The following is a 15,000-nucleotide window of genomic DNA, read 5'->3' as shown; positions in this document are numbered from 1 at the left end:
AGAGCCCCTGCCGGATCACAGGGAGAGCCCGTTGAGGGGGAGATGAAAGGTTAGTTAATTCAAATGGAGTGTATTTGCAAAGATTCCCGCGATTGCTGGGGTCACGTTGAGCGGTTGGCGAGCCAGTAACAGTAATTACTCTGCCACATCTCATGGGCCGAGAGGAGAGAGAGAGAGAGAGAGAGAGAGAGAGAGAGAGAGAGAGAGAGAGAGAGAGAGAGAGAGAGAGAGAGAGAGAGAGGGAGGGAGAGGTAGAGTGAGGGAGAGAACAGAGAGAGAGAGAGAGAGCCCAGTGTCGATGTAAACACTTATGATGGACAGGTTCAATAACACCCCGCCTCCTCTCTTACATGGCCAGACAGACCAATATGCACACGCACACACACACACAGACACACACACGACACACACACACCATACACACACAGACAACATATACGCATACATTCATGCCACACACACTACACACACACGACACACACACACCATACACACAGAGACAACATATACACACACATTTATGCCACACACACTACACACACACGACACACACACACCATACACACACAGACAACATATACACACACATTCATGCCACACACACACACACACACAGTTGGTCTGCTGTTTTCCCCCATCCTTTCTCTTTTTTCACCCCTCTTTCAGGGTGACATCCCCACCAAATGTGGCCAGGGCGCATCAATCACTCCAGCCCCAGCCACCCCCCTACTCTCCTCAACTCATTCCTTGGCTCATTCCGGCGGAGGGCTGCGGCGCAGCAAATTTCATTATTTCTTTTTAATTGAAAAAAGGGGAGAGAATGGTCCGGAACCTGGGGATGCAGAGGCCTGCCATTGGCAGAGGGGGCTCAGGTGATGTCAATACCACTCAATGGGTGTCAATTCATCAGAAGCCCTTAATACCATTAGCCCAGCGAGGCCTCTCTGCTCTCTCCTCCCTCCCTCCCTCCCTCTCTCCCTCCCTCTACCTTCCTCTCTCTCTGTCTTTTCTTATTCTATCTCTCTCTCCTCTCTACCTCTACCCTTCTTCTCTCTCACTCTGCTCTCCTTCTCTCACTCCATCTCTCTCTCTTTCTCCACTGCTATTAATCAGACTTCCTACCTCTTCACCTTTTGCTCTCTCTCTCACTCTTCTCTTCCACTCGCTCACTCCCTCCACTATTTTGTCATCCTCCTTCTTTACCTCTTTTTCTCTCTATCTCTCTATCTCGCTACCTCTCTACCTCTAACCTTCTCCTCTCTCTCCCTATTTTCTTCCTTTCTCTTACTCATCACTCTTTCTTCCTCTCTCCCTCCACCACTCTAAATCTTCTCCTTTCACCCATTGTTCTTCTACCTCTTTCACTCTATCCACCTCTCCACCTCTTCCTCTCCCTCTCTCTTGCTGCACTGCATTTTCCTTTCTCATGATCCCTCTCTTGTTGTATCTCGCTTTCTTCCTCTCTCATTGCATAGCCTCCTCCTCCTCTTCCTCCTTCTCCTCCTCCTCCCCCTCCTCTTGCACCTCCTCCTCCAGTAGGAATGTGCACACACTTACATTCCAAATGAGGGAGATCTTTTCCCCCCCACAATGCACACAGTAATTTCAGGGCCTCTATGTCTCAACATGAGATTCTCAACATCTCTCTCTCTCTCTCTCTCTCTCTCTCTCTCTCTCTCTCTCTCTCTCTCTCTCTCTCTATACCTCCCTCTCTCATCTTCCTCTGTTCCTCCGTTCCATCTCAGACTTCACGTGGCTTCAGCAGACCTCTCCAGCAATATGTGGCTTAAGTTCCAGCTGTTTATTAAACAATGCCAGAACTTCACGGGAGCAGGTGAAGCACTCAATTACTCCACAATTACCTGCCTAATTATGCACACAACAGAGAGAGAGAGAGAGAGAGAGAGAGTAGACAGGGAAAAGAGAGAAAGAGAGAAAGAGGGAGAACAAGGAAAGATGCAGAGATGGGGACCTTGGCAAAGAGGCTGGGCTGGCTTGGCAGAGAACAGGCTTGCAGGCCTTATGTGTGTGTGTGTGTGTGTGTGTGTGTGTGTGTGTGTCTGTGTGCATGTGTGTGTGAGAGTGCAGCTGCTACGACAATGCCAGGGAAGGTGTGGCCACTGGGGATAATGTGCCACCACACCTGTCAAACAGCCGCCCCACAATCTTCCATCCTCTCTCTTTCTCTCCCCCGCTTTCTCTCTCTCCCTCCATCTCTTTCTCTCTCTCTCTCTCTCTCTTCTTGCACTGCAGACAAAGGTGTCTGTGTCTGTCTCTCTCCTATCTGTCTGTCGCCTCAAGATCCACTTACTTACTCCCTCCTCCCTCTCTCTCTCTCTCTCTGTTCATCTCTCTGTTTCTCTCGCTCCTTCCCCCTCTCCTGTAACAGGCCGCGCTGCATGTCTCAGTTTAGTGTCCTGCTGTGGCTGTGGTCTCCCCAGACAATTACTGCAGGGAGCGTAGCCCTGGGCATGGACGAGGAGCCGACCAGGAGGAGGTGGTGGGGGAGGAGGAGGAGGAGGAAGAGGAGGTGGAGGAGGAGGAGGAGGAGAGGGGCAGAAACGGAGAAGAGAAAGCGAGAAACTGGTCACTTTCCCAGCTTGCTCACCTCAACCGCACTCATCCCCCATGGGCCCAGTGAATTACTGCTTATCCCCCTTTCTCCTTCTCTCTCTCTTCCTCTCTCTCTCTCTCCCTCCCTCCCTCTCTTTCTCTCCCTCTCTCTTGGGCCAAGTTGATTCTTCGGAGCTAGGAGGCAAGGCTACATTTTTTTTTTTACTTCTTCTATTTTTTTCCCTTCCTGCTTTCATTTCGCTGGGCTCGTTTTGAATACTGATGCTGTGATATTACAGACCCCCCCCCCCCCCCCCCACACACACACACACACACACTCCTCCCCTCCCTTCGCCTCTGGAGCGGGCTACAACACAGCTGGCATGACAACACACACTTTTAAAAAAAGAGAGATACAAAAACACGTCGGTCTAAAGAGAGAGGGGAGAGTGTGAATAAAGAGAAATGATCTCTCTCTCGTAATCAGGAACTGCATTAGCGGGCGCTGCCATCTTCATTGGGAGGGAGAGAGGGAGGGGGTGGTGGGGGGGGGGCAGTCGACTCCGGCGGGTATAGTCCGCACCTCTCTCGCTCCTCTCCCCCACTGACCTCCCCGCCTAATGAGACATGGAGTGGAAAATGGCTCTCCCTCAACGTGGACACACACACACACACACACAAACACACACATGCGCGACACACACAGCACACACTACATAATGAAGAGAAGGAACATGACTATGTGGACACAAACACACAGGCACACAGACACACACACACACACACACACACACACACACACACACTATCTAATTCTGCATTCCTCTGTGGTAGATTTAATCAGCTTTAAATTCATCATATATGAATCAGCTCAATAAATAATTCCCTTCAACGGGCCAATCCAGGGAAAATACATTCTGCTCTAAGACACCTCTGCTCTTCACCCGGCTCTGCACAGAGCTGCCCATTAAATGAGTACACGCCCAGGGCAATCAGTGCATGTTATAGAGGGCCTTAAAGACTGGGCATTGGGGACCATAGATATATATAGAACCCTAGATACCACAATGGGGTCCCGAACGTACGTCTACGTCGCCGCCATATTGGTGGGGACATTCAGTTGAAAAAATGAATGGCAGTTAGTAGCTGTCAAAACCATAGACTGTATATATAGAACTGGACAGTGTGGCTGCATTCAGCAGTGTTCTATGGAATTGAAGCAACCGAGGCGACGCCATCTTGCAGCCAGTCTGAAGTACGCTTGCGCAGTAGGATTGAACGCATGCGCAGTGATGAGGATGTCGGAGCAGACACGCCCACACAACGAGTGAATCACGCCCCTCACCGCACCGCGTCGACGCGCTGGCTGAGAAGCTAGCTACGGTATCGTTGACAGTTCGTTCGTGTGTCTAGGTTTACGTTGGTGAACTTTCTCTGGTAAGTGTAACGTATGTAACACAAACCTCTTGTCTGTTAGTGAAATACACAGCTTATATTTTATATTGTAGCCACCAGTTTACTAGCTAATAACTTCATTTAAATAACGTAGGCTATGTTAGGCTATATTAACGTTGTCAGCTCAAAAGCCTTGCCAAGCACATCAGACATTAGCAGCTAGCTGCTAGCTGCTACCGTTTACGTTAGCATAGAAGCTAACGTTAGTAGCGATAGCTAGTTGGTTAAGTTAAGACCAGACTAACGTTAGCACTCAGACGCTGACAATGTTATGTTTGGCTCGGCCTATTTTGTTTTGCCGTTATCAAAAGGCTGTTTTAATATGCCACCTCAACATGGAGAGTGAATCTATGTGTTTGGCGTAGCTGCTACTGTAGTTAATTTTAAAACACAGCCTGCCTGTTGTCGTGCCCATTGGCAGAGTAATGAAATGTCCGCATTGAAAAACAAACTAATAACGTTACTGCTAGTTTTGCATGCTTAGTATGCTTACCAGTATGTGTTAAGTTAACAGTAAAGGATCAGCTATAAAACGTTGCCTTTTCTAACTTGTAGGTGGCATTTCCCATGTCCTTTCTCCAGTCCCAGGACGTCCATCTCATCCACTTTGACAGGAACAACCTCAGACATGTCGAGCGTGATATTGAAAGGTGTAGATTGCCTGAACAGTGTAGGACACTTGCTATGTTCATGATCATGAACATATTGTATCATATTTTAAACTTGCAGTATATCCCTGAACTCAAACTTAAACTATTCTCATTTGCCCTCATTGTAAAGGTTGCTGGACTGTGTGCATTGGAAACTGACAATAAAAATGAAAAACTTAATGTTTACTTGCTATCAAAACCATTGTTATTCAAACGTTGACATGTTCACATTATATATGGGTCATGGTTATAGAATTTAACATGATATAACATGAACAAGTTCAAATTACCAGTAAACAGTTTTAAATGGTTGGTAAGCCTACATTAAGCAAAAATAATGATGATACAAAATATCCACAAATGACCATGTTTTATTGTGTTTGCCAAGGGGTGAGGGGGGGTTAGTCATTAACTTAGAGAGATTTCAGCTCTGGTGGCAGCAGCGTTGTAGACCTTCAGCTCTGGCGATGGTGGTGGTGTAGACCTTCAGCTCTGGCGATGGTGGTGGTGTAGACCTTCAGCTCTGGTGATGGTGGTGGCGTAGACCTTCAGCTCTGGTGATGGTGGCGTAGACCTTCAGCTCTGGCGATGGTGGCGTAGACCTTCAGCTCTGGTGATGGTGGTGGTGTAGGCCTTCAGCTCTGGTGATGGTGGCGTAGACCTTCAGCTCTGGCGATGGTGGCGTAGACCTTCAGCTCTGGTGATGGTGGTGGTGTAGGCCTTCAGCTCTGGCGATGGTGGCGTGGACCTTCAGCTCTGGTGATGGTGGTGGTGCAGGAGGGAGGCGAAAGACAAAATACCCCCTTCCTGCACCACCACTGCCATGTGAAAAAACATAAATAAAATCAAAACTTCCAGGAGGTATTACAGTTGTATAGCATTACAGACAACACATAAAAAAAGTTCTAAGTTTGTGTTATGCCATGAAACTTACTTTACACGTCTTACTTTCTCATCCTCTTTTAATATTTCTCCACAATCTCAACCATGACATCATTCTTTCGTTTTAATGTCTTGGGTGACACAAAAATGTAACTACTCACTACTGACAAGCCACATTTTGATCTGATGTATTAGCAGCCACCATTTCACATTCCTTATCATTTGCAGCACTTGACAAAGAAAGGATAAGAAAATAACCACTTGCCTTTCTACTAGCAGGTCTCTTCACCAGGTGGTCAGGAAGGGAGAACACAGTTGGTACTGCAGTGCAAGTCAGACGATTCCCCTTAACATAATGAATTGGGTATTCATGAAATGGGTTGAGTTGGAATTTACATCACCACACAGTGTTGGTCAGGAAAATGATTGGCTTACATAGGTATCAATGGTGAATTCATGGTATTCAAAATGAAGACTACAGAGATGAGATGACTTGCTGGGCTCCCAGTCTTGTCGTCTTATGTTCACCAGCCATCGTCTCAGTCTGTCTGCATGCTGCACACCTAAAGGAAAACTGTAAAACAAATAAAAAAAAACCATTCATATGTCAAGCGGTTGTGAAGGGGCATAGTGTATTTATTACAACCATTACAGTACATATGCCTGCCATTCTGTATACAAAGGCCAAAAACATTTAACTCATAATGCCTCCGGGCTGCTGATGACTGGGGCTGTAATGCCATGCTTTGAGTTAGCTAAGTTAGACAGCCTTCATCGGAAAAACGGCTGTCATAACCATAGGGTCATTACATAGTGATGATAGTGTTAACATATTTAATCTCATTAAATATAACCAAGAACTATTAATGTTAAAGTTTGCAATACACCACGTACACGGCTTCGTCTAAGAACTATCACAACATTGTTAAATAAACGAGCAGCTAAACTGACAACAAGGCTAAGATAAATACCTGGTAACGTAATGTAGCTAGCTACCCGGTAACCTAACGTCAGCTAACTGGACCGCTATTCCTGGCACAATCAGACACATTGATATACTAATAACTAGCAGCTACAACCATTCTTGTACCTAATCCTTTTAAGGATGTCTGACACAGATGACTGTAAAATTAAATTACCTTGCTAAAGTAAACGGCTAAGCGATCCCTAGAAGCCTTCATAGCCTGCATACTGTAAGTTAGCAAGCTAATATTAAGTTAATATTCACTTACCGAAAAAAAAACTGCACAGAGCTTCTCTGGGATGGCCCGTTAGTACAACCAACAGCACAGCACGACATGACTGTCAATGTATGAAGTGTAATAACAGCAAATAAAACAAATATGATAAGTTGCCTGACGAACGAACACCACCACAGCCGAGCCTACAGCTACTCCACGGACTGAACGGCTGCAAGCGGCTGACGCTGCGGTCACGCACTGTCAATCAACGCCCTTTTTAGATTTGTTAAAATAACTTTAAAAAAAATAATTTCACAGAGAAAAGAAAAATGGTGTGTATTGAAGCACATTGAAAACTATTTTTTCGAATAACATGTTGTAAATATAAAATTAGTTTTAGGTGAGAAAAGTGACACGGAAAGTTGGCTACTTGGCCATTGAAATACATGGGGATGGGCGGAGCTACGAATTGTACTGCAGCCAGCCACCAGGGGGCTCTGGACTAGCGGTTGCTTCAATTCCAACGGACGACACACTGTCCAGGTCTATATATACAGTCTATGGTCAAAACATAATATTACAATGCCTGCTTTCTGTGCTGCCTGGGGTTGCTCAAATTGGCGACCGTTGCAGACCCGAATCACTTTTCACCGGTAAAACCATATTTTCTCCCTTATAATATCTATATTAATAGGCTATGATACATTATTGTCAACATATGAACCATTAGCCGTTATGTCGCACTGGTGCTACTGTATGTTCTAGCCTAGGCTACTTTATGCTAGCAGTAGTATAACAACATAATAACCGTATATCTTGTCTTCCCAATGATCTTCATAATTGTTAATACCATCCATATTGCAGTAGCCTTTATAGTTGTGAAACAATGGTTGTCTTTATACTTTAATAATAAATTAATTGTTTGCGCCTATTATAGGGACAACCGTCGATAGTGTTGTTAGCTGTGATGGCACACATAATCCGCTAACCAAAATTGAGTTGTCTCTTCTTCATGTAGTTATAGCAAGGCTACTTTGCCTAATTTCTCTGAGTGTTGTCTTCTTTAAAAAGGCAGGGTAAAAACACTTCCAGAGGCTCTCCAGACACGTATCGCTATAACAACGTTTGCATTACTGTTTTGCATATCAGCTAGGCTAGCTACGTGGTATTCCTCCGGTCCAAAGGGTTTGTTTATTTTTCAGGCAAGACAATTAACTCTTTCCCGACGTTGCAAGCTTGATGTGTGAATGGCTAACTCAATGGCTAAATTAATGTAACTTAATGTCGTTACTTTTGGTGTCGTGGGAAGAATTCGCCCGATAGTACTAACACAGTGAAATCAGAGTTACTGTAAGTGCAGGTCACAGCAGGTGTGTGCGTGCACGCTATATGCAAGCAATATGCAGGCATCTAGCACGGTGTTAGCCTACACAGAGCAGTTTATGATCTGTTTTCAGAGTGAGATCATTGGTGCCCGATCGTACTGTAACACCTCTGGAAGAAATGGGTCTTAAACCTGTTGGGATGTAGGCTACTCTCACGAAACGTTGGCTATACTCTCCAATCATTGTGGGAAATCTGTAGGCTACTGCTACAGAAATGTAGGTTTATCCAGTCCTGCTCTGAAGGGTGGCTACGGGAACTGTACAAACAATTCAAATAAAGCTTGTAGTGATTCACTCAGTCCAACATTTTTTCTCTGATGGCGTAATGCTACCGGGGGTGCATTCTCCCTTTCACGCTACACTGTCGCGTTTAAAAGCGATACTGATGCCACGACCGGTCTGGGTTTTCTGAATTAGCCTAGGCTACAGGCTGCATTTATTACAGAAAATCGAGTGACATAGCAAGTAGGTCTATACCTATTTAGAGACAGGAGCATAGGCCTACTTACCGTGAAAACAGCTGTCGCTTCGTAGTCTGCGCCGATGCACATAAACGGTAAAAGTTTTTAAAGCCTGGAGCCTCCTCTACCCTATCCGCACACGGAACATGTCAGTGTTGTAAACACAAAATACAACTTCAATAGAGACAAGAAGATAGGCTAGGTTGACAGGACATTGCCTAGGGCCTAGGCCTACGCCTCAAATTATGCCCTGTCTTAGGCGAAATCTCTGCCTACGTGCGTTTGGTGAGACATTTATTTTGGTGCGGCATACCAGTAGGCTATCAAAAGCAGAAGATTTTTGGTTTTTGATTTGGGGTTTAATCTTGGACTGTTTGATTATGCTAAATGTTTGGACCGATATTGGACACTGCAATAAGGGGGATATTTGATGCTTCACCAATCATGTTTCATTAGAAGAAGCTTGTGAATTTCAATAGAGATACAACCCCTCTAATAATTAGGCTATAGGTAAAAAGGACAAATAAGAACACACAAACAAGCATAGGCTTCGTGAGGTATGAAGGTATCCTTGAAAAAAAAAAATGCACCGCTCTTAGCCTACTTCCACAGAGCAAACGTGCGTGTCTTAACGTCTTGAAACTTTCTGAGAACTTAGCCTACAGTCCGATCAAACTTCATTCAAAGGCAGTTCATAATTCAAATGAAATTGCTTTCTAACGAAAAATTTGAAACTTTGGCTTTTAGAGCTCCATTGAAGCGCATCTTATTTTCAAAAAGATATACGACAGGCCTGGCTCACATCGGAGGTTGCTTTCGGTTTGAGATCCAGTGAGTCCTGGGCCACTATATGCCACCTAACTTTTTTGCCGTTGCAAGTTGCAGTAGCCTAACTAAAACAAATTATTAAAAATGACTAGATAGGCCTATATGCAAGTTGGACCAGATAGAGTTTGCTGTTTCACTGATTTGACTTGGGCTTTGACGGCAAGCGACTGGTAGATTAAGCTGTAATGACTGATGATGGGTAGCGGGCGGGTGTGGATATCAGTTGTTGAAGGAAAAAAAAAACATTGCCTCGTGGATTATTGCGGGTGCAGATGATACAGCCTGCGGTAGGCTATGCCTATTTCTTTCATTCACATAGCATAGGCTATACCTACACTACAAAGCACCGATTTTTTATTTATTTATTTATTTATTTATTTATTTATTTTACATATTGCTGTCTCTCCCTAAATGTATATTATCACTCAAAAACAATTTGTAGAGATTTCTTACTTTTAGGGCTTTTTTTAGCTCATAAAACCTGCCCACACCTTATTCACTTCTATTCATTCACGGGGAATGTTGTCCCCACCAATATGGCGGCCGCGTTGACGCATTCCACCTAATAGAACTCATGGACAATGGGGTATCTAGGGTTCTATATATATCTATGTTGGGGACTATATGCAGCACAGTGTATACATACATACATAGATAAATGTGTACAGTATGGAGGGAAAGAGAGAGAGAGAGAGAGAGAGAGAGAGAGAGAGAGAGAGAGAGAGAGAGAGAGAGAGCGAGAGAGAGAGAGAGAGAGAGCGAGAGAGAGCGAGCGAGAGAGAGAAAGAGAGAGAGAGATTGGGAGCCATCCTGGAGCTTTTGTGCTTAACTGGCTGGGTACCAGCTTGGCACGGGGGTGCTCCGCCTAAGCGCCTTTGAAGTTTTGGAAAGGACCGAGAGATTGGCGGGGATGAAGCGGCCGGCGTCGCCACGGCGACGGACTGACTGACGGGTTGATGGCTGCCGCTGATGCTCATCGATTAAAGATGGGGGTGCGGAGTGCGACGGAGGCCATGGAGGTGCAGGTGGTGGAGGAGGCGGAGGATGTTGGAGGGGGTGTTGCTGGGCAGACAGAGGGGGCACCTTGCTCTCAGTGGGGGGGTCGGGGATGGGGGGGGGGTGCAGGGGGGGTTAGGGTTGCGGGTGGGGTTGCCATGGGAGATGAGCTGGGGTGGAATTACCTCGCTGCTCAGGATGTGAAATCTGGGGATTAAGCTCCATTAAACACAGAGCGTGGCCAAGCTTTATCTTGAGTTTCAACCGCAAGACCCGCAGCGCAGACGCAGAACAAACACAAGAAGACAAGAAGGAGAAGAAGAGAAAGAAATACAGAAAGAATGACGAGACAATGTGCCAGTGCGGCATCCTTCACCTTCCTGAACTCCAATCTGCCATGAGACCGAGAGGAAGAAAGATGAACAGCCACGCAGATGTTGGCTGCTTGGCGTATCAAACAGCTACAGTAGGACGTGTCTCAGCGCATTTTGTGTCAGCTTGTTTTGCATTTTGATAACTCTAATGAAAATGGGCGCTCTGAGAAAATAACATGTTTCCTTGACTTTGGCGTAGGACTGTAATCAGCATCTACTTCAACACAGCCTCAGAAAATTAAGCAATCACCAATCACACACCACACAATAACGTCTGGCAGACTCAGCCAAAAAAAATGTCATTGTATTTTTTATTGACTTAAACTTAAATAGATACTGATGTCATGGGTGTACTCAGTAAAAATAGCCCATTGTCCAGTGTCATTTGTGGGCTTTGTGGAAAAGACCAGTAGTTTGGCACAATCGCTCCCTCGTGACTGCCCGCGCAGGCTACTCAAGCGGTCACAGAATGGACAGAGATGACCTGCTCTCTCTCTGATTGGAATGCAGGAGCGTGCATGGTTTTGAGGGTCAAAGGTCGCGAGCGATCTGTTAGCAAAGCACTCCTGTAAGAAACACAGCCACCGCTCTGATAAAATCAATCACTCAGCCTCAATCATATTGTTGCGAGTGCAAAAACAATATATTCTTTAGGGCTGACATTTCAACCCATAGGGATCACCGCAAGAAACCTATTTACTGGAGAGATCTTACCGTCACAGTAAATCAATTAACAAGCTTAAAGAGACTTACACATGTCAATATGTTATTAATGGTATTGATGGGAATTCTTAAACCATGTGTGTGGGAATGTAACATATATCTGTGTGAAGTCAGCAGGGAAGGATATGGTGGTGTCAATCACCATATCAGTCATACAGCCACGCAAAAAAAAATGAATACGGTTGATATATTCGACTCAAGGGAACCGCTGTGAAGCCACGTTCTCTCGTGAAGCTTTAACTAACCTCTTCCACCAGCTCCATTAGATGCATTGAGAGTACGGGGCCAACAATTTACTAATTCTATTATTGACAGCAGCATGTACCACATGTCTGGACTGATGGGAAAACTTTGGATTTATTACATGTTGTGGAGCGACATTCATCTCAAACTAGACCTCATTTAGTTGACACATACACACAAGTATGTTCTTCAAGAATGGCATCTTTATCTAGCAACAACTATTAATATTCATCTGTGCACTTGTGGTTGCACGGTCATCAAACCATCGATACATTGAAATGAGCTGATGGTAGCAGTTTATCAAAGCCAGGCAGTACTCACAAAGTGAGTGTTTACATAAGGGGTGTCTGCTCCCCTCACTAACAGGAGAGCGCAGGATCTGCTGTCTGTGTGGTGGGCAGGATAGTGTGAGTGTGTGTGGGAGAGACAGAGAGAGGAGGAGCGAGAGAGAAAGAGAGGAAGGGAATAAAGAGGAGGAAAGACAGATAGGAACAGAGAGAGATAGAGAAAGAGAGAGAGAGAGAGAGAGAGAGAGAACGAGAGGTAAGAAAAGAGAGATTAGGAAAGATAGATAGATACAAAAGGAAGGAAGAGAAGGGGAGACAGGTAGGAACAGAGAGAGAGAGAAAGGTAAGAAAAGAGAGCTGGGAAAAAAGAGAGAGAGATCTGAAGCAGGTGAAGGAGAGTGAGGGAGTGCTATGTAGCGCTGGTGCTAGGCTAAAGGCAGGAGGAGAGCGCTAGCTCCAGAGAGGTGAGCCGAGGCAGGGAGAGGTGTGGGTGTTGGCTGCCCGGTGTCCTCGCTCCTCTGTGGGCTGTATTGATCCTCACTCAGCCTTTTATTGAAGCCATGATTCATGTGGCTCCTTCACTCCTCACCACAGCACAGCACAGCACGGCACGGCACCACGCTCCACTCAGTTGTCCGTCAGAGTCACAGTCCTCTCACACTCCTTCTCTCTCTTTATTCTTCCCTCCCTCTCCCCATCTCTCTATTTCTCTGTCTTTATTCTTCTCACTCTCTCCATCTCTCTCTCTCTTCCTCTCGTTTGATTCCTCTCTCCATCTCTCCGCCGCTCTGTCTCTTCTCTTCTCCATTACCCTGCCGTGTGCAAGGTTACACTCTTTCGTTGCCTTGCCCTCTCACTGTCACGCTCACTCTCTCTCTTCTTTTCAACTCCGGCTTACCCAGTCACTCTCTTCTCCTGCTCCTCTCTTTCTATTCTACTCTTCTCTCTCTCCATCTCTCTCTTTCTTACTCACACCATCCCCTCCCACTCATGTGTCAGCCCTCTGTCTCTCTCCAGCTACCAGCAGCAGCACCTTCTATCTGTGTGCTGCCCACAATGACCACCTCACACACACACACACACACACACACAAACACACACTCTCTCTCTCTCTCTCGCTGTATGTCCTATGCATTTCCTCTTTTACTATTCTCTTGCACTCTTTTGTGTGAGTGTGTGTGTCCCTGTCTCTCTCTCTCTCTCTCTCTCTCTCTCTCTCTCTCTCTCTCTCTCTCTGGCCCCTAATTCAAATGCTAGGCAAAGTCTAAGGTCTAACTAAAGCTTGCTTAATAACTGCAGTCATTTCCTGTGTATCAGCCGCATTGTGTATAAGCCACAGGACAGTGTTTTATGCCAGTTAAAAAAAACAAAACCATATTAATACCATATTAACTGCCTCTGTGTATTGACCTCGTAGCTGAAGAAATTTAGCAAAATCAATGTATAAACTGCAGCTAATAGTTGGGAAATTACGGTATGCAAAATCTGTTTGCATAGTCAATACTATAAGAAAGATCCTAAGCATACACACTGGTGGGTCAGCTAAAAGATGTCTCATGCCACATGATGGTATTACTGTAGTTCATGCACAAGAACTTTGATCTCAGACTAATTTTGCACTTTACCCAACATCTAAATTAGGGCCCAGTCTTATACATGGAACTCTCTCTTCCTTTATCACCCTAAAAGCTGTCTCTCTCTCTCTCTCTCTCTCTCTCTCTCTCTCTCTCTCTCTCTCTCTCTCTATCTGCTAACCCCCTCTCCATCACCATATCAATATGCATAATAACCACTCACAACCTCCATCACCATATTAATATGTACAATCACCACTCATAACGGAAATAAAGAGATGCTCCACATCTCTGACTCCTCTAAACCCAATAATCTCCTCAGACAGGTAAGTGTGAGCACTCATCTTCCTTCTGTGTGTGTGTGTGTGTGTGTGTGTGTGTGTGTGTGTGTGTGTGTGTGTGTGTGTGTGTGTGTGTGTGTGTGTGTGTGCGTGTGTATGTGTGTGCGTGTGTGTGTGTGCGTGCGTGCGTTTGTGTGTGTGTGTGTGCGTGTGTGTGTGTGTGTGTGTGTGTGCGCGTGTGCGTGTGTGTGTGTGTGCATGTGCGTGTTTCTGTTGGTGGTGGGCTTGAGGAGGAGCAGAGGGTGGAGCGTCCACTCTCTGGCCTGAAAAGACATCACAGCGAGCGACACTTATCCCTCGTTGTGAAAGGAGACGAGACCACACACACACACACACACACACACACACACACACACACACACACACACACACACACACACTCACTCGAGACAAGACGAGCGAAGAGGAGAGGAGAGGAGAGGAGAGGAGAGGAGAGGAGAGGAGAGGCGAGGCACGGAGTGGAGTGGAGCGACTGCATTGAGACGTGCCGCCGGCCCCCACACGGGATCACTGACAGCGCCGCTAAAAGCGTCTCCTCGGGGGGCCACTTTTAAAAACACGTCGTCGAGAAAACACAAATTAGCCCCCGATAAAAAATAAATATTCCCGCAGACCGAATCAAAACAAAATAAAGAGCCCATAAAAAAAAAACGAAAGCCTGCGGTTCAAACTGAAGAGCAGCCCAGCGGTCTCTCTCTCTCCCCGCTTGGTTTCCACCACAAACACCACGCCGGCTTTCGACTCACCCCGCTGTGCTGTGGTCTCACTGCAGAACACACACTCTTTTTTTTTCAGAGGCGGAAATGACAGCGGCCGACTCCGAATCCCACCCTCGCCGCGTCGGGCCCAGATCTGACCACATCATAAAGTCCGCTCCACTTACAGAAGTAATTCCCAATCCATGCAGATACAGCGCCACTCGGCTAGTTTGTATTCTGTGTGTCTGTGAGCGCCACTAGCAACACAAGAGCATTGGGGTTATTAATACTGGGAATACGACGCGTGAGCTAATTGCAGGTTCATTTTCAAATCTGATATAGTCATTTTGTTGTATTGATATTAATATT

General features: G+C 45.8%; 1 protein-coding gene and 1 long non-coding RNA gene across 2 annotated transcripts in view; both read right to left on the bottom strand.

The window, feature by feature from the left end:
- Positions 1-15,000, bottom strand: part of camta1a (calmodulin binding transcription activator 1a) — a 430,378-nt gene that overhangs the window by 177,554 nt on the left and 237,824 nt on the right. The window lies entirely within an intron of this gene.
- On the bottom strand, positions 5,010-7,286 carry LOC134088165 (uncharacterized). The gene is made up of 4 exons (XR_009939907.1): positions 6,773-7,286; positions 5,976-6,114; positions 5,233-5,886; positions 5,010-5,111 (listed from the first exon to the last, which is right to left on the bottom strand). It is a non-coding gene; the product is annotated as an uncharacterized LOC134088165 (long non-coding RNA).

Source organism: Sardina pilchardus, chromosome 7 (genome assembly GCF_963854185.1).
Source record: "Sardina pilchardus chromosome 7, fSarPil1.1, whole genome shotgun sequence".
Taxonomy (NCBI): domain Eukaryota; kingdom Metazoa; phylum Chordata; class Actinopteri; order Clupeiformes; family Clupeidae; genus Sardina; species Sardina pilchardus.
Note: the sequence above shows the minus strand (reverse complement) of the source record. Positions and strands in the feature narration are given on the sequence as shown.